Source organism: Falco naumanni, chromosome Z (genome assembly GCF_017639655.2).
Source record: "Falco naumanni isolate bFalNau1 chromosome Z, bFalNau1.pat, whole genome shotgun sequence".
NCBI lineage: Eukaryota > Metazoa > Chordata > Aves > Falconiformes > Falconidae > Falco > Falco naumanni.
The window spans coordinates 43,883,000-43,902,783 of NC_054080.1; the positions used below are offsets into that span (position 1 = coordinate 43,883,000).

The following is a 19,784-nucleotide window of genomic DNA, read 5'->3' on the forward strand; positions in this document are numbered from 1 at the left end:
AGCTTTAAATCAGTTTCATTTCTATAGAAGTGGATATGGTGATACATTCTTAGAGCTGTACTAGTTTTAATAAGTACATAATTTTAAATCTGCAAAGTGAAGGGTTGTATGGATGGTTTTGAACTGAACATAAACTGTTCAGTTTAACTTTTTAGGTTGCAAGCAGTGCTAGAGTGGAGGGAGAACTTACTAGTCAGATTTGGCTTTTTGTGATGCTTTTATTTTGTACAAGATATGATCGGTAAGACTTTCTTATCACAATAGGTGTGGTCACTGTAGTGGCTTTTTAAAATGCTACCATAGTTTGCACTGTGTGATTCATTTGAATTTAGCCTACAAATCAATCCCTTTCTGTAGGCATCTGCTTTGTACGTTGACAAGTATGAAAATAATCAAAAATATCACTGTTTGGCAGTGAGGCTGTATATTTCTCTGTTTCTGATGTGAATAGCATTTAGCAAGGATTGCCTAGTTAAAAGGCAGTTAAACTAGTAATCATACATGATCTGTGTTTAACTGTCATTTGTAGAAAAAGTGCTACAAAGTGGTATGTGGTGATAACAAATTCAGAAGGAAAAGAATATGAAAATCAGATAGCAGCTTGAATGATTTGCTGTTAGCATGGGCCCCAATAATACTACAAAGCTATAAACTGTCTTTCTAGATTGCCCAGTTAGGTGGCAGAGATGCAATTTGTCTTTTCTGAAGCCACCTGCTGCTTGCTAGCTCCATCTCCTGTCACAGCCTATTAGCTCCCCAAGAAAATTGGTGGGAAATTGCCTGCAGATTGTAGGAAATTGCATCTCCAGGCCCTGGAAAAAATGTAGGCTAGCACAACAGTGATCCTCCCAGAGCAGCTATTAATACAGCAAAAGCTGACCTTTGGCATGGTGTGAAACGACTTTGCTATTTGCTGAATAAAGACTGTATTATGTGTGGTTGAAAGAGGGTACAAATTATGATCCTAGCTGTGCTTGTAGCCAGCCTGGTCCAGGAAGCTTAAGCATTAGAGATAGGTTTTGCTGCCCTCCACTCCTTCCTGTTGGAAGATAGGAGGTGAGATGTTGCAGCCTTATCCAGAAATTTCAACGTATAGATGGGCAAAAGCCACCATGTAGTTAAGTGATGTTAGTACATATGAAATTGAAAAGTTTAGAGACGAAACTGAAAGATAATTTATGAAGCTAATCTCAAAAAAAAAAAGCAAAACAAAACAAAAAAAAAGGAATTGCCTCCGCTTGGTCTAGCCTTGGTTGGAATAGGAGCGACTTTCTGGCTATTCTGTTCTGTATGTATGTTCATAATAAACACTTGATTTTGGAGCAGTTACAGTGAAATGGAGCTGATTTATACTGTAACTGCTGAGTGTAAAAGTCATGGGACACACATTAGTTCTGATAGATTTTAGCATTAAATTCCTTGCCGCTAGGAAACTCACTTATGTCTTGTTTAAACAAATTCCCATGTGTTCTTTAAGGTGTGATATGCAATGAGTTTCATCCTCTGTCATTTCTACTAGAGCTACCTTTCTAATTTTGTACTTTACCTCACTTTTATAGGGCCTTTCAATAAAAGAGTCAGCTTTTACATGAATCCTGAGAAAGGGGATATGTAGAATTAGTTTGCAACATAAAAAATAAATGCCATCATTTTCTTTGAGCTTGCAGTTGTACTTAGTTGGTTCAAAGCCTCCTGAGGAAGATGTGTGTATGAATCAGAATGACATATTGATCAGAATTGAGCATGGGGAGGGCAGTAGCAGGGAAAAAGTCATTTTGCAATCAAGATCATTGCTGTTTTCAAACTCAGCTGAGATCTGTTGGTAACTGGCAGCTGCCCAGGGATCTGAGTGAAATCAATATGTTCATTTCCTATTGTATTGGTGTCCAGTGATGTAAATGAGCTCACAAGGCTTACTAACACACAACTGATTAGGGAATACTGGTGGCCTGCCTTATGGAGCTGAGGCAGAGGAGCTGAGCATAGGGCAGCATGACAAAACAGGTACTTCGCATAGTTCGAAGCACAGTTGAAGGGGATCAAGAGCATTTCATGTTACAGGGCTCTCTGGACCTTGTTTTGAGTTCTTACAACCATGCATGCACATGTATGTGGATCTGAAATGCTAATTTGTTGAGGCATTGTCTTTCTAAATTAGTGACAGCACCTTTTATGGAAGTTACACAGTTTAGTGCTGTGTGTCTTTTCTTGTAAAACAAATACAGGAGCAGAAGAGCTATGGTGCTTGTATTTACAATAGCTGTTCATCTTCCAAGATATTACATGCTAATTGCATTTTCAAAATAAACCTTGCCATTTAGGAACAAACATGGGGGTTTTGTATAGTGCAATGCCTGTATTGGAATGAGCAAAGTACATTGAGAGGACATACAAAATGTGCCCTATTTAGTGGACACAGAAAATATGTCCTGGTTAATCCCTGAATTTGCTTTCTCTTGTAACAAACAAACAGACGAAATTGAGTGATATAGTGTCCAGAAATTAATTTCTTCTGGCTGATGGCATTACGAACACTGTTACCTGCATGCCTACTCTGGCTTTAATGAGGCCAAGCCCATTAATTCCACAGAGACCAAGGAGGTAACAGGTCATGTACAAAAAGCAGAAGCTTTGTGTCATAAATTCAAAGATGCAAGCTTTTGGTTTGTTATGGAAAGAATTCAGACTGGTCTGTGAGATTTGGAGTGCACCAAATGCTGCTCTGGGTAGCTGTATGGTTTAAGAAAGGATTAGTGGGGAAAAACCAGCTCAGACAAACCAGTTCTCACTCAACACTTAATGACTGGAAAAGAAGTGCAAGCCATAAATAGTACCCTTCATCCTGTAACAGTGTATGAGCTCCAGCAAGAGACAGGACGCTAAGCTGAGCTTGCTTTCTTTTTCTGTAATTAGTTCAAAGAGTTTGTTGTTGGTCTTGAGTTTGGTCAGGCCATGTTTTTCATATTGCGTAAGTGCATCCAATAACACATATGAAAAACAAGATCTGTGCTCTTTAATCAGCCTGACTGTTGTTGGTTGGTTGGTTTGTTTGTTTTTAATGATGCATTCCTGTAACACTTCTCACTTGCCACACTAGGAAAATGCAGCTTTTTGCCTGTCTTTATTCAAATTCCCATATATCAAATGTCATAAAATGGTTCTAATATAATGTAGTATGCTGTTGAATAGCAAACATTTTGCTGGTGTCATTTTTCCTAGCCCCAGCAAAACTTTTAACTATGAATAGTTCACTGTACCCAGAATCGTATTCTTGGCAATTCATTGAAACAAATCACATTTTTTCAAGTTCTCAATCAGGGGTTTCCACTGGGTGTTTAATTTTTATGAAATAGTTGATCTCAGCATTCCTGGGCTCTACCAAAATATCCTTTCTCCTGCACCATACATTTCTGATGCTCTGAGAGTAAACCTACCTAGTCCTCACCATATGCTCTTAAGAACCCAACACTGAGACAAAATCCAGTAGTGCTTGGTCCAGTTAGTGGAAGAGTTTTTTGGGTTTTTTTTGTGAAATATCCCAAAGCTTTTCTTTATATTCCAATAAAGATTCAGGTTTCTGCTAATAAAAAGGCACTATACAGGCATATAGCATGACCGCAGCCCTTCTTGAGGCTTTTGGTGCCAGGGTGGGGGGTGTGTGTGGGCAGCTTGAAACAGGGAGTTAGTGGGGGAAGATGAAGAGCAAAAGCTCTCTTTTGACCAGGTTTTTCTCATCAGTGCTCAGCGGTGACATGGAAGAGGTCAGTGAAGTGTGTGGCCTCATGGACAGGGCTAGCAAGTCTTTCAGAGGGCCCAGATATCATGTTCTGATGGGCTCCCCAGTAATGTCAGGAGAGGGGCTGTGGGGTGTGAGCAGCTGTGTGCACGGAAGGTAGTGTATAGTGGGGTGCAGCATGGCCTCCAGCTTTCCCAGTCAGCCCCAGTGCTGCAGGAGAAGGGGATGGGACTGGGATGCTGGGCAAGGAGCTGAGGGAGTGGGACTGGCGGTAGTGGCCTGCTGGGAGAAGGGTCACCGGGGGAAATTTAGGGGAGGAGGGTGTGGACTGTGGGAAACCGGGATAAAAAGATGTGGTATAAATAAATATCTTTTGGATGAGGATGAGCTGATGAATTTATGAATAAATAATGTATAGCCCCTTTGCTAAGTGTTGTGTGGGGCCTGGGCTTATCCAGGATGGTTCAGAGGCAAGTGAAGAAAGACCTGGAAGAAAGGGGTTTGCGGGGTGGCATCGAGTGTTTGGCTTGCTGTGGCTGCTTCCACTTGTGGGGTGTCCACTAAATTAACAGCGAACTTCTCATCTCCCTCGCCTCCCTGCAGCAAGCTGCTCTGCAGCAGATTTGAAGCACCTGCGGGGAAGGAATTGCACACCTTGGCTCCCCTGCCTCTCTCCAGCCAGGGAGAACAACTGCTTTATCTGGGGCTTGTTTACTGGAAAGGAAGGTGACTGTGGATTCGATTGGAAAGGAACATTATTTTCTGCCAGCAGGGAAGACTTTTCCATTTACGGAGGAAATGGAGATGTTAGAAATAGCACACTGGAGCAGCAATGAAGATGTAACACCAGAAAGGTAAGCCAAGACTTTATATTTGATTGAAGAGATCTGAGTGGAATATTACATTTGTGTAATTGAACCAAATACAGCGAAGCCAGGACATGCTGTTGGTTGTTCTGATTTTTTCTTAGTACCCTCCAGAAAGAAGGCAGTGGAAGAGCAAATATCCAAGCAAATGTTTATCTGCATGTTTGATAAGTTCCTAAGAAATGGTCTTATCCAAGCCGGTCGTGGCTAACCACTGTGGTTAAAGTGTAATGTGCTGTTGGCAGAGGCCTCAATCTTCTGGTTTAAGGAAGCTTGCTTGGAATTGTTCTAATGAAAACAGGTTGTCTATAGGTACCATCAGAGGTCCTCCTCTCTATTCCCAGCAAAATGTCTTACTTGTAAGGAATTTACCTTCCTGTTCAGGAACACAATATCTAGAAAAGATTGAAAATCCCCAGTGAGAATATGTTGATGATTAACTCTTGATCGGTCGTGCTGGAGACTTTGGAACCTGGATATAGGGCAGGAAATGGATAAGGTATTTGCCCAGATGAAGCCTCTGCTTTTTGCAGCATGGACAACTACAATGTGACATTAATAGCTCCTGTTTTGGAACTAACACAGGCCAGTGTCACAAAGTGCTGAAGATTGTATTGCACTTGCCTCTGAAAACAAAAAAAAATTCCTTTGGCTGAAAATTCTTTGCTCCTATATTTGCAAGCTCACAAATAATACAGAAAATTGTAGGTATCGTTCAATATCACTGTTGCTTTTCTAGGGCTGGTACAATAGAAATCCTTAAAAGTGGGTTTTTTATTTATGTGGGTTCTGTTAATCTCGTATATAGTGACAGAATCTTCTTCTGTCAGGAACAGAATAGTGTTCTGCCATGTTGCTTTGAAATGTTCCATAATATGTGCTGTAGTAGTGTCTTCCCTGCTACACTACTACTTTAAAGTCTGAGGCTTATCATAGCAATTTCCCATGCTTTCATCCAAAGACTGAAAATATGCCTCAAGCAAGACATTTAATCAAAAGTAAAACATTGCCAGTTATTTGGCTGTCTCTCCAGCTCCTTGGGAGGGGGAGGTGTCTAGCTGCTACGCCACTGTGAAGAAACTCATGTTACAAAAACAAAATGAAAGAAAACAGAAATTAAACAATGCGAACAGCTTCAGCTCTGGGCAATTGTTTGAGTATCCCACAGCAATCAAGTTTCCCTTTCTTGAAGAAGGTTTATTTGATCTTTCACTGATTTATTTTTGGTTGCAGTTTTGAACTTTTTAAAGGAGGCATTTCCTTTTTGACTGTAATTGGAGATGGGGAGGATTTGAAAGGGCCACCTAACATCTGTAATTCTTCTAGTCTCCCCCCCCCCCCCCCCCCCCCCCCCCCCGCCTTGATTTTTTTATTGTCTTGGGATTGCACATAAGCAAAATACCCATTTCTTTCTTATCCAGTCTGGAAGAACCAGTGTGATGAGAAGTTTGTGCTGCTGGACTCTTCTGCATGAATTGGTAAATCAGGACTGGTATTTTTAGGTGAAAGCATTTAGAAATGGTATTAAATCCCAGTCTGCTGGGAGGATACAGTGTCCAGGATGTTGTACTGGATGAAGGAGCTGTTTTGTTTTTTTCTGTTAGTTTTGTAATGAATGTCATGTTGTGCAATCAGTATGTGCTTTATTTCCTGTTGCGAGTGGAGGGAGGTCATCTTGTAACTACCAATTCAGGCATCTAGTGGAAAATCTATTGGGGGGAAAAAAACCACACCAAAACCAACAACCAACTGAAAAAAAGACTTTTCTCTTGGGTAGTAGATCTCCTTGCTCTACCAAAGGGAAAGCATGCACATCCACTATAGGTCTCCTCAATTATACAAGTATGCCAGCCTTTGCTAAAATCTAGTTATTTTTCAGCCGCTTCTCTTGTATTTGTCCCATAAAACTACCCCATTTATTTAGTGTAGGCCTCTAGCTTCGTATTTTCTTGTCCTTGCTCCCTAGTCTCTATTCACGACCACTTCAGTAAAACCAAGAAGCAAACATAATCCTTATGTTAATGTTTTTTGTAAAGGCTTCTGATGTCTTGCTAGCTCGTTTTCCCACAAAGGCAGTTCTTGCCAAAGCTACTGATTTAGCTTGGAAAGTCTCAGGCAGTCTGTTATAGGATTACCGAGTAATATTTAGGTCAGAAGGGATATCTGTATGTCTTGTGCAGTATCTGCTCGGACAGCGCCATGTTCAAAGTTAACTTGTGTTGCTTAGGACCAGTTGGGTTCTGCATAACTCCAAGAATGAAGATACTACAGGCTTTTTGGACATGTTTCAGTGCCTAACCATTCTTATTATGACTTTTTTGCAGTTGGAATAAAGGCTACTTCTCCTTCAGCTGTGCAGTCCAGAGAGCTGTGCGCTGTCCTGACAGACAGAAATAGTTTGATGGGGCAGAATGATTTGTGGGCTGTTCTTTCTCCCTGGGACTCTCTGAGAGAAGAGAAACTATTTTTCTCCTCTTCATTATTCTACTTGTAGTCCTTGCTCAATTTTTATTATGTGTTTCTCATCTGCTGGAGTTGGACAAGTGGTAACATACACTTATTAATGGTGGCAAGGTGTATCATCTGTCATAGGAGTGGTAGTAGACAAAAGGGATAAAACATAAGGAGAGAACATTAGATGGACATGGAAGAACAGCAGTGAAGGTGGTAACCAGCTGGGTTGAGAGGAGCTGGAAAAGACAACCTTATGTAGGGAAAAAAAGAAATGGTAAATTTAACTCCTCCATGGGCATGACTCAGTCTTGAGTGGGCTGTAAAATCCTGTCATGTTTTTTTCCCCTTTCGTTATAGGAAGAGGGAATTTATACCTTAAAAATACCGTTGTGGTTTCCATCCTTGAGAACTGTTAAAGCTCTTCTCCATATAAATCACTCCCTCCCATGCAGTAGCTGAAATGAATTCTCCTTAACTGCAAGCACAGCACTTGCATGCAGCATTGACTTTATGGAGAAGGACTTATTCTTAGGTGAAGTATTAGCAAGCTGTTATGTGCTTTTACTGTGTCCAAGTTGACCTAAAAGCTCTTTGTATAACCTGAGCAGTCACAGGAACATCGTATACATTGGAACGAGCTTGGCTAATGATAGTAATACAAAACATGGATTCAAAAGAGTAGCAATCTTTTCATGACCATCTTCCTCTGGGCACACTTATTGGGGAAGACCTGGGAGTACTCTGCTCTGCTGGTGGTGCTGTCTGATACTCACGTATGTCCAGATGCAGAATGAGGGACCAGAGGCGACTGTAAGAGAGCAACTCTCCTACCCCTTATTCAGCTACTTTTAGCTTCAGCTACTGTAAAGACTCACTGTGTTCTTTTCCAATTAGGCACCGTGTACTCTACTGTGGCATTGCAATACATGGATTATATTTGCTAGTTATTGATTGTAAGACCAAATCCCTGTGAGGCAGAAACACTTTTTCCGGTGTAGTGATCATATATTAAAAACTGCATGTGGATATTGATGGTAAGATAAAATGTGGCCTACCAGATGAAATGCAGTGCATAATGTGGCTTGTAGACACAGCTGAACAAATTACTTCAGAAGCTTCAGGGGTCACTGCAGTGTAAACAGAAAAGAGGAGTGACCTATGCTGTGTTCTCAAGACATAATAAATACATTCTTCATGCTGCTGCTTACCTTCTGCTGAATCAGGTGTTTTAAAACACTGTGGGATTCCTTCTCTGGGCAAAACTTGGAGTCTCAGCTTCCTGTATTTCAAACAGATTTTCTTTTTGTTATCCTTGAAAAGTTGCATTTAAGTGTGTTTGAAGCTTCAAGGTCTTTGTGTAGTACGGTGTAAGGTACTGCTTGTAAAATTCCAGCTTTTGCCAGCCTGCAAACCCATCTGCTAATTCCAGGAAGAAAAATTAGTTGTTTGTAGAGAGATGAGCCTGATCTGGATGCAAGTTGTACAAAATTTTGTTGAGTTTGGTGAAGAGCAAGTACCTTTTGCTGAATGAAGAACTAAGCTACTTCAGTAGCTGTTGAACCTTATTTTCCCCACTCAGCACTTCTTATGTGCTGCCTAGGTACTTTTATTTGTTGGTTTATGTGTTGTTGTTCTTTAATTCTAACAAAAAATATAGCTTGTCTATTCCTCCGTTCAGCTGAGTAGGGACAAAAACTGGAACACGCATCTTGAGGAGAGTGGAGAAAGTGTGATGGATTCAAGTAAGCTGTTATGGAGCTCATGAATAATAGAGGTCTTACAGGCAGGTACTTGTTTTGTCTTGTTTTTTTCTTGGTGTAAAGCCCTCAATTTTAGACACTAACTGGTCTAGTATACTGACTTGGATATCTGTGTAGATACTACTTACTGAGAATATGTTATGGCATCCAGAAAAGAAAGAGCAATAGTAGTGGCTATCTTAAGCAAAAGAAAATACAAAATGAGCCTTTCTCTGGCTCTCATTTATCATGGTGGTTACCATTTGACTTCCCAAGATTGGAGCAGGTACCAGTGGGCTTTCAAAAGAGCCATGGAGCCTATCACAGGTTACTGTTGTGCCAAATATGATGTTGCTAGACATATACGTGGGACTGAAGGCAGAAAAATACTCAGCAATCTGCTGTATCTTAATCCAGATGGTCAAGTTTATGTTTTCTTTAAAATGCAAACTGTCTCCAGTGAATTCATTAGAACCATATTGTAGCTTTCTTTTCCCATATAATTTCAGCAGCTAGGTTAAAAAGTCTGGAACTGCCAAACTAATCTCAATTGCTTGATTATTTTCTTTCTGAAGGATTTAAACTGTTCAACAATTCTTTCTCCTCTTCTCTCATCCTCCTCCTTTCTTTCCCTCATTTTTTTTAATTAGACCAGTGTACAACCCTGTGAATCATTGACTTAGGGTATCTAGATATAGCTGATACTTTTTGTTCATCTGGGATTAATCCAGATGTTTGAATAACAGGGAGCTGTAGTTGGAATGTATTCAGCCAGCGTATCTGCCTTGTTGTTGTCATGGATGGGTCACTTACTGAGTAAGAAACATTGGTTCTAAAAGTGCTGGATGTCTTTGTCTACCCATGTTTCCAGACTGCTTCTTCCTGTACCTTTTTGTTGTTTTGAATTATTTTTTTTAATTTGTTATGAGGATTTTTTGAAAGTACCTAAAATTTGGGACAGGTGTTCTTATTTAAGTTGTTTAAGCAAAGTAGGCTAAATCTGAAGCAATTCTGAAGAACCTAAATAAAATGTTTTTATACAAATTAATTCTGATAGAATTAGATCCCTGAAGTAACTCTCATACAGACTACTGGTGATATAAAAAGACCTCCATCTGAGTAAAAACCCAAGAAAACACAAACCCGTCAGCACTTTGCATCCAAATGTCTCATGGAAGAGCACTAGGTGTTATTTATTGATCTTTCCTGGTAGCATCTTTACTGTGAAACAGGGAAATCAAATTTTTAATGAAACGGAACAAGCATATGTTGGGACAATAATAGGATACTCTGGCTCATCTGTAGGACAGCGTCTATTTTTAGACTTGGGAAAGAATGAGGTAGAAAAGATACTTCTGAGTGTCACTAATTTGTAGGTTTTCTTTTTTCTTTTTTTTTTCTTGTCAATTTAAAACCAAAACTAGCTTTCATCCCTCCTAGAAGATGAAAAGAGCTGAACTCTGTCCAGTTACAGTGAGAAGAGCTCCTACAGTGGGCGGTCCTCTAGTTTGTAAATAGTATCATACCCCTTTCTTAATTTCTTTTAGGAACTTATTGTCTAAGCTGCTTGCAGTAAGTAGTATGACTGTTTCCTGGATGTATGGGAGAAGTACTGACGTGAAAGTCAGCTAATGTTGTCTAAAGCAGCATGGCAAGAAACTGAAGGGAATAGGTTGTATGTTTTTTTCTTCCTGATCTTTGTTTAGTTACAAGAAAATAATTCTGAGAGGTATATGACAATTTAAATATGGTTTAAATTAATTTGAATTACTTAATTCATTGATAAAACAAGAAATAAATATATAAAAGTTAGAAGTCATGGGATGAAGTTTCTAAATGCTTTCTGAAGTAGATCAGAGTAACAAAGCTGTTCAGTGCTGGAGAGTTGTTTTCTCCCTCTCAAAACAAGTGTAGCAGCTGTGTAACATGTCCTCTTTGAAGACGGCATGTGAGTCCAGTTCAGACTGGCTATTGGCCACCATCTGCTATTTTTTTCCTAGTGAATACCCTCGAATATATCAGGTGCAAAGTTGTGGTACCCCAATGTGCGTGAAAACAGTCATGCAGCAGAGCATCATCTCAAGACTGTTCGCAGCCCAGTAATGGGCCAAAGTCTGATCTATTTCTGTTGCTGAATTGCATTGTATTGTGGTAGAAACACAGCTGGAAAGTATAGCATGGTAGTAGTACCCAGGACCACATGAACCATCTGCCTTGTGCAGGGTACCGCAACAGCAAGTCAAACAGCAAAGGAGGAACAGGTTATGAATGGGGTAGGAATACTGCAGTAATATCAAATGTATTAGAAAAGTTAATATGCTTGAGTTTGTTATCATATGTACTAGTTGATTATTAAGCAAAACCACCTCTGTTTTCTAAATCCTTAAGCTTCTCCAGTGAATTTGAACTTAAATATGCAGGGGCTAGTATTTGCACAGGAGACAGTGAGATGCAATCAAGCATAGTAATTTTGAACAGTGTTTGCTGTATCTGGTACAATGGGCTTGCTCTTTTTCCGAGGTGCTGCTTTCAGCATTACAGTAGTATCCAGCAGGGATCAGCACTGCATTAGCCTCCACTTGTTGAAACAAGCAAAAAGACATCTATGCTAAAGACCATAGGATCTGCTTTAGAGAGAGTAAAATAAACTGGGGAAAAGCTGGAGGGGGTGGCCTAGGTTAAGCATATTTTAGCACTTTAAGTGCTTCTTTCTGGGGAAAAAAAAGAAATACTTGAAAGAGCAACTTCCCTGTAACACAAAGGAAATAGGCCCTGATGCATGCAAGATGTTATTTGTGAGGTAGCAAAACACTCAAGGGAACATGCCAGTGTTGGTCCAAGAGAGTGTTGCAGGACAGGGGGTTGTGTAGTGATACCCATGTGCAGCCTGCATCTGACAAATCTTGCCTTGTGTGAGAAAGGGAGCAAGAGTTAGAAGTTAGAACCAAGATGCTTGGAAAATTGTTACTCATTCCAAAATTTTTACAAGTGCATTTCAGTTGTCATGGGATGGAAGGCTCTGAGATGCTGAGCAATTTATCTCTGCCAGGAGATCTAGGAGCACAAGATAGGCACCTGGTAGAGGTTTCTGGAATCATTACAGTAAGGCACATTCCCAGAAGCATGTGGGATTCGAACTGTGGAAACCCAGTAGAAAGATGTTTTTCGTAAGCTTGTGAAAACATGCATATATTGAAACTGGCAGAAATGTTTCCATTGACTTCAGTGAACCTGGAATTTTACCAGATTTTCTATGCCATGTTTCTAAAAGCCAGATCTGCCTGACAAAAACATCTGTATCTACTGTCTTTTTAAAGTCTCATCAGTAATCTCTTGCAGACCTGCCTGAAACATTTGGAATTGCATTTCAGAAGTTTATAAAAAGACATGAGAAACTTTCTTATTTTGTTGGATTTTTTTTTGTTTGTCAGAAAAGGAAATGCTTCATAATGATGAATTACCTGAGATGGTTTAAACAGTTGGAACTCTTGACAGCTTGCCCACCATAACTTTCAGTAGCCCTTTTTGCTGGGGGTGCCAGTTATTTCAGGTGTCATGGGAAACACAAGTCATAAAACACGCTTGGCTCCCACTGGGTGCTACTTCTAATCTCAACAAATCATGCTTTAACCAAAATCTTGTTGGACTCAACTTCCAGAAAGTAGCATCTCTTCTGGTGAGGGATTTTTCTGGCAAAACCCCAAGAGTCTTCCTCTAGGAAAGCTCCTGCTTTTAGAGGGAGTGTCACTAAGGAGAAGCCGAGTAAGGAGGAGGTTTACTATAAGCCAGGGGATGGCCCCAGGCAGCATGAATGCTTTTCCCCGCTTAATGGTCTTCAGTTTTCTCTCTGGCTCAATAGCCTGCAACTCTTTTGTGAAACAACAGTATAACGAAGACCATGACTGCATAGCTAGGACTTTTAACTTACAACTGTACCCCATACAACTCCATCTTTCTGCCTTTTTTCTATTCTGCTAAGAAAAAAACCTGAATAGCCAGAATTGGTGCTCCTTGAGTGCCAGTTCACTTGCCTAGCAATTTTATTCAGAAAACAGATGGTTCAGTATGTGAAAGAGGGCTGGTAGGGACCTCTGTGTGAGGTCCTTGGCAGGGTAATCTCATTCCAAAGATCTAGGTGGCTGGAATTCTCTCCCCCTCCCCTTTAATACAAATCCTTAAGTGTTAAGTCAGGCAGAAAATGAGTCTAGTCTACATTTATCTTACTGAATGGCAGTCAACTCCCGCCTAATCTTTCAACATATATTTGTTCAATGGATCAACAGATTGTTTAAGCAGCATGACGGACGGGTTTAGAAATGTGTCTGCTTATGTTTGGTTTGTACTGAACCATTGACCATTTTGTTTGTGAATCCATCATAAATTACATCTCCAGGTTACTCAATACAAGTAAGGAGGGGAAATACTTGTTCTCACTGTGTTGAAAGGCTTCTTACACAGCTGTCAGCCTCCACAAGGGAAGCTGAATCACATCACTACTACTTTAGCTTTGTTTTTCAAAAGCTGGATGGATATGTCTGTGCTTTAACAAGTCTTTTGCTAATTGTAACTGTACTTACTGAAGATAACATAAGGCAAAATGCAAGACAGTTATTGTCAAATAATACGTAATAATTTTGAAATAAGGATGTGAGATTGTAATTGTGTATGTTATTTTAGCTGCATTTGACAAAACAGAGGCTAAGTAACACCAGAAATATATGTGACATTTTTGATAATGGAAATACATCCCAAAATTGTTATGAGTGCAAAAATGACCTGATGGGTTGTGTTTAATGACATCTGAAAGCAAGCCAGGAAGGTGGCACTCCCAGCATCAACAGGGCTGTGGATTGTGTGATTCAATTAACTCTTAATCTGAAAATTGTTTTTAACATGGTTGTTATGTGAGTGCTGCTGCCTCACGTGGGGGATGAAGGAACTGGAGGAAGTTCCAAGGCCTGCAAATTCTGCAAACAGGGAGAGCTTGCCTGTAAGCAGGTGAGGAGCAAGAGATGTGAAGGTGACCTGAGTACTGCCAAACACCCCTTCCCAGAGGCTAGAAAGGCCAGAAAACTGGAACTCAGTGTCCACCACTTTTGGCTATTGCATTTGCTTTGAGCTGCTTTTCTACCCAGGGAGCATAGGCATGTGGCACAAAGCTTCCTTCTCCATACAAATCCCTTAAACAAAGTTGAGGGTGGGCTTAAAAGAAGGAAGAAGATGCATATAAGGGCCACCCTTACTGTTTTCACCCATCCTCATTTCCAGAATTTTCATTTCCTTTGAAGATAATTCTAAACAAGAAAGAGGCTCACCTTGTCCTAGCTACTACATACCTGAAGGCAGCGAGACTCAGGTGCGACTCCCTGCAGCCTACCTCAAGCATTGTTAAAACGTGTTTGAGCTGGAACTAAATGGTGCTGGAAAAGGCAATGAGGAGAGAGCTGGAGAAGAAGAAAGGATGCTCAGCAAAGGAATTCAGAAGGAAGAAGCTGAAGGAGAGTGATTAGAGTTGGCTAACTTGCTGTTTTAGATGGTTAAATTCTCAAGGAAAGTTTTTTGATTCATGGTTTTTTTTCTGGGATTTGTTAGCCTTTTTGTAGTCTCTTGTGCACTAAGACTTTTTGAGATTGGTAGGAAATGATTGAATTTTTTGTTGTTTGAAAGCTTAAGCTTCAGTGGGAAGTGTGTGCTGAACTTGATTTTTTAAAGAAAGCCCAGGGAAAAAGCTGTTATGGCAAACAAGTGTACATAATTATGTTGGAATTTTCTCTTTTACTTTTAATTTTTGGGTGGAGAGTAAATTTGTCATTTCTCTATGAAAAAAATGCTTCCAACTTTTAGTTCAGCTAATAATTTTTTTTTCTTCCTAACCATTTCTAATACGGTTTTAAGAAACTGGTAAGAAAAAAGATGAGAAGGAAGAAAGTGGCCTTGAGAGTATGTAGAAAACACTAGTAACAAAGTTGAGCAATTTCTATAGATCTGAATTTGGAGCATAGAAAGGCAAATGGAGTTTGTAACTCAGAGAGTAGCATAAATATTATCCTGTGAGCCTGGAACTGCTTTTTCTTAACCCTTATCCTCTAAGAAAAAAATCCCAACATCTATTCATTGTAGTAATCCCTGGAGTATTATTTTAGTATTTTAGTAATTTTACTTACCGTATCTCTTTTATATGGGTCATGATGCTGACTGAAATTTCCTTTCCCCCCTCCTCTATCTTAAGATGATATAGACAGCTTTATGAATTGCTTCTAGAATATAGTGTTTTCCAAGTATTTGCTCAGGGAATAAGATGTCCTTGAACTCTCATATTTCTGGTCGGTTTTTCCATTATTTCTTTTTTAAAGTTAAAAGTGGGATGGTTTGAGCACCATCTTATGTGCCATTAAAGACTCTGAATATCAGATTCTTACTTTTATCTTTTGTTTATTTTTGGCTTTTCATCTAGACAATATGGAGAGTTCCTTTCTTAGCCCAAAATGGTAGCGTTATTGTCAGTTTCTCAAGGTTTTTAAAAGAATAAATTACATGAGGTAAATCAAAACAAAAGCCCTTCACCCAGAAGCAAATGCATAAACTTACCAATGCATGGATACAAATACTGATAGATAACTTCTCTACTTTGACAGCTAGTGCTTGATATGAAATACTGGAATATTCTGGCTGTGAATTTTAAGTGCGATGTACTGAATGATTCCACTTACCCCATGCACTTGTATGTATATACAGTAAATATCAAGGGGAGGACAGAGTTACTTGGACACTGAAATTCATAATCTGTGAGGCTAGCAAATTGAAAATTGTAGTACAAGAAATATATGAACCTGCTTGTTTTCAAAGTAATTCCTTTAAAGTGCATATCACCTCCACATGGATATCTAATTATATTAATATATAACTTTATATATATATAATTATTTTTATTTGTTGTTGAAATGATTAATTGCAGAAATTTTGTTAAAATAGCTGTTGGCCCGCTACCAATAAAAAGGTTTTTGCTGATTGTAACTAAAGCTAACTGAAAACTTGATTTTTTTTCAAGAAGCATGTTGTCATCTCCACAGCAAATCTATTTTTATTGTTGAAAATGTAATTATTTTTATTCTCAGATGCTGCAGTCTTCTGGGTCCTCAGGTTCCTCTTCTTCCTAACGCTCACAAGTCCTGACTGGGCTTCAGTGGGGGGAGCAGGGAGGAGAACACAACCAGTGTGAGGTACAAGTGATGCAAAACAGGAGAACTTGGACTAAATAGGAAGACTTACCTACACAGGAGAATATGAGCATGAAATCGTGAAGCTAGAAGCCCCATATAATATCATTACGAAGTATATTTTTTAAACTTATGTTGTCCTTTAAAAATTTGTCTTCTCCTTGCACCTTTCTTCTTAATATATTGAGTAGTTTTGAGGAGGAAACAAAAGTTCTGTTTTGAACTCTGCCATTTCCATGAAAGTCCAACAGTTCAAAAATAGTGTTTTTTACTCTATTTTGAATGCTGTACCTTGGTTATGCAAATCAGGATTTGAATTCTCACTCCAGCTACTTTTAAACCATGTTATATGGCTGAAGCAGCATGAATCAGCTCTTCAAAGTATGCAAAAAGACTTAGAAATAGGCAACAGAAGGTCTATGTTGTGTCACACCAATTCCTTCTCCAACCTTAGCAAATTTTTAGATGTTGCCGAAACAGAAGAGGTGGTACTGAGGCACGCACAGATGTAAAGACGTTAGTGCTGTGGTCCTCTCTGAGATGCCTTTTGAGTATTTTTCAAACATGTCAGATGTATAGGGGTTCAAAGTTGCTGAAGTGTGGTCCTCTATGCATGCTATGCATTTGCTTCCTACTATAAGTAGCCATGAATTTCAGTTCTGGATATCCAGTTTGGCTTCACAGATTTCTCTTTCTTGAAAGTTGTAGCTGGAATTTTGTTTGTTCAAGCCACAGCTTTCTCACCAGAATGTTTTGTAATAAACTTTTAAAAAAGGGGTTGACTTTGAGAACTAGGGTCCTGCTATTTTTGCCATCTTGACTCTAAACTGGCATAAACTACCTTTGTTGTATTCTATCAAAAGGCTGTTTAAACTTACTGGGTTTTTTCTTTTTCTTTTTCTTTCTTTTTCTCTTGCTTAACCTGTCTTTTGTCAATGCTGGAGGTCGCATGATTAGTAAATAAAGGTTCAATATCTTCTATTGAAGGAAGATACGGTACGGCACAGCATACTAGTGTGAGTGGCTGAAAGCCAGTTTGATTGTAATTGTCTGCTAAATAAATATATTGCATTTTAATGTGGTTACTGGTGTTTTCATATGGGAACCCATCTTGGTTAGAGTCTTACTTTGGTTTGCAGGTACAAACTGGGAAGGTTTCTAGTGGCTTCAGCAGCAGTATTGTGTTTCAGTGGAGTTCAAAATATGGCACTGGAGTATGCTAGAATGGAAGAGCACTCCTGGTGAAAACCCAACTGAAAAAACATTCTAGAAGGCCAATCTCTGGAAATTGATTCGTGCAGGGACCCTTCTGCCTTGCCTTTTCTCTTTTGCAGCAACAAGACATTGACATCCATAATGTTGCATGGAAACCCGGCTCTTCAGATGCACGGCTGTAAGGTGTTTCTGAAGGCTTGCTGGCAGGCAGGGGTGGAGCACCCATGTTCAGGATGTTACTGACCCCACTTTCAGTGGCCAGAAGGAGCTGTTTTCCTGAGTAGTCTCTGGCAGGCTGTTTCACCACACAGTCTCTCACTCTTTTCTGTCTGCTAAATGGCATGTTGCTTACCATCTTCTGTAGTCTGCTTTGAGATTCACAGCTAAAATGCCATGTAAAAGCTAGGTAGTACTAATCTATGTGGCAGCTTGTTAAAGTGTCATGGTTTCAGTGATGCATTTGTAACCACTCTAACATAAGATAAATGTGACAAGTGCTAATTCCAAACACCCACGTTATTGAAACTGAGAACAGCTTCGCTAAAGTACTTTGAATTTCCTGAGGACATCTGAGGTCTATAGTTAAAACATCTCAAGCTGCTTTTACCTGCAAAAATGAAAATGTTACATTAAATATCCAAGACTCAAAAAGATTGTTTTAAAAGGTGTTGGGTGAAAAATGCACTTGCATGTGTTTGAGACATACAAACACTTCTCATTCTCTGGAGGAAGCGAAGGAAACTGTGGGGTAAGAATATGTTGGTCTCTATGGGAAAAGAAACAAGCTAATGCCCAAGCACCAAGACCTGTGTGTTAGCACAGCTTAATTTGTGAGTGTCCCTCACCGTGAGATTTTCCTGATGAGTCTGCGTCATGGACAAGAAAACTGCCTGTGTGAGAAGGAGCTAGTCAGAGGGAGGAAGGGAAGACTATTCTTCACTTGATGTGTTGCCAAAATGAACTGAGTGATGCCATTTTCTGTCTTGAATGGGAAGTTCTATACATGACAGTGCTGAAAGGTGGTCCTGCCCCATCTGTGTCCATTGTAAGCAGCGACATTTATTAGGATTTGTAAATTCTGATTTAAAAACAAAAAGAGAGGGGAAACTTTCATTTTCAACTGACTTTTACCTATGGGTCTTCTGTGTGAAAGATGGGAAAATACTGAAATGCCTGATGTCAAATTACAAGAAGGTGCAAGATGTCAACCAAGTACTGAAGAATCACTGAGCAAGCAATTACCTTGCTAGTGCTGGTGACTCCAAGAAGGTAGAGTCTTCCATATGGCCGACAGCATAAGATGTTTGAGATGGTGGTCATATGGTGCAGCTGCAGAACAAGCATGGGACAGTGAGAGAAAAGCAAAAGACAAGAGGTGAGTGGGCAGTCTGCAAACCACGAGGCAGGCTCTCAGTGATGCTGTGAAGGGTTTGCAGATTACAGTATGGTTTGGGCATAACTGCCGGAAAAGAGTGCAGAGAAAACTCGCACAGGAAAAGAAGCAAGCTTATACTGGGGCTGTGTAAGTCACACCATCTGGGGCATATATGGCTGCAGATACTGTAGAATCTCCTTTTGAATGGGGGAACTCTGCAGAAAGTGGGATTCCTTCCCCATCATAAATCTCATACCTTGCCATTTTTTATTCCCCAACAAGAATAATAGAAAAGGCCTCACTAAAAGAACAGTGATTATGGTCTTTTCCATCATTCTTCCTAGGCCATTCTGTCATTAAGTTGTTTTCCAGAAATTGTTGCGCTCTGTCAATATTTAGACATAAAGAAAGATTTCTGGATTCCAGTTTGTAAATAGTTCAAAGTTGTCTACATAGACAGCAACTACAAAGAAGCAGGGAGAGGGATAATAAGCCTGTATCCTATTTGCCAAATCAAGGCCAATCACTTAGCCTTGAAACACAGTTTGTTTATCTAAGTTTTTTCCTTTTTTTTCTCTTCCTCTTAACCCATGGAAATATCCTAAAAAGAGTAGTGTTTCTTGTAGTAGAAAACAGTATTTTCCTTTGCTATGTTCTTCTTCTTCTGAAGAATGTGTTTATCCTGTATTCTTACAGCAATTTTTCCTGACACTCCAGCTAAATCTTTGTTAGGTTTTTGTTCCTTCATGTGATAGACGGTTTCCTTATTGAAGTTATAATGAGCTTATCTCTGTGATTCACCAGAGATCAGCCAGGCTAAACCGTCAACATTAAAGTCTACCCAACAGTGACACAGTTCACTGAAACAGTGTTAATAAACATATCATCTTACACAAGCCAAGTGCAATAATAGCTACCTTAAAATGACAGATCCATCACAATAACTTATGTTTCATGGCAAAAGGAATCTACAAATGGTCAGAAGATTGTTTTTCTCTCATGTAGCTATTTTACAGTTAAAAATTGTGCTAACTTTTTAATGTTTCTGAAGTACTGGTTATATTGAAAGAACATGAAAGGTTAGTCCCTTAAAATACAGGGGGAAATGATTTGTATCAAAAATTAGGAGAAACGCATCTGGAGACAACAGAAGGAAGCAAGGAAGGGAGCATTGAAACTTTT

The 19,784-nt window shown here is 39.5% G+C and overlaps 1 protein-coding gene across 1 annotated transcript in view; it reads left to right on the forward strand.

The window, feature by feature from the left end:
- The window catches only part of TLE1 (TLE family member 1, transcriptional corepressor), a 98,753-nt gene extending 81,664 nt beyond the window's left edge, over positions 1–17,089 (forward strand). Inside the window, exons 20-21 of the transcript XR_005825746.1 lie at positions 4,340–4,590; positions 15,911–17,089. The gene's annotated coding sequence lies outside the window, so the exon portion shown is untranslated. The remainder of the gene's footprint in view (positions 1–4,339; positions 4,591–15,910) is intronic.
- The last annotated feature ends 2,695 nt before the right edge of the window (positions 17,090–19,784 follow it).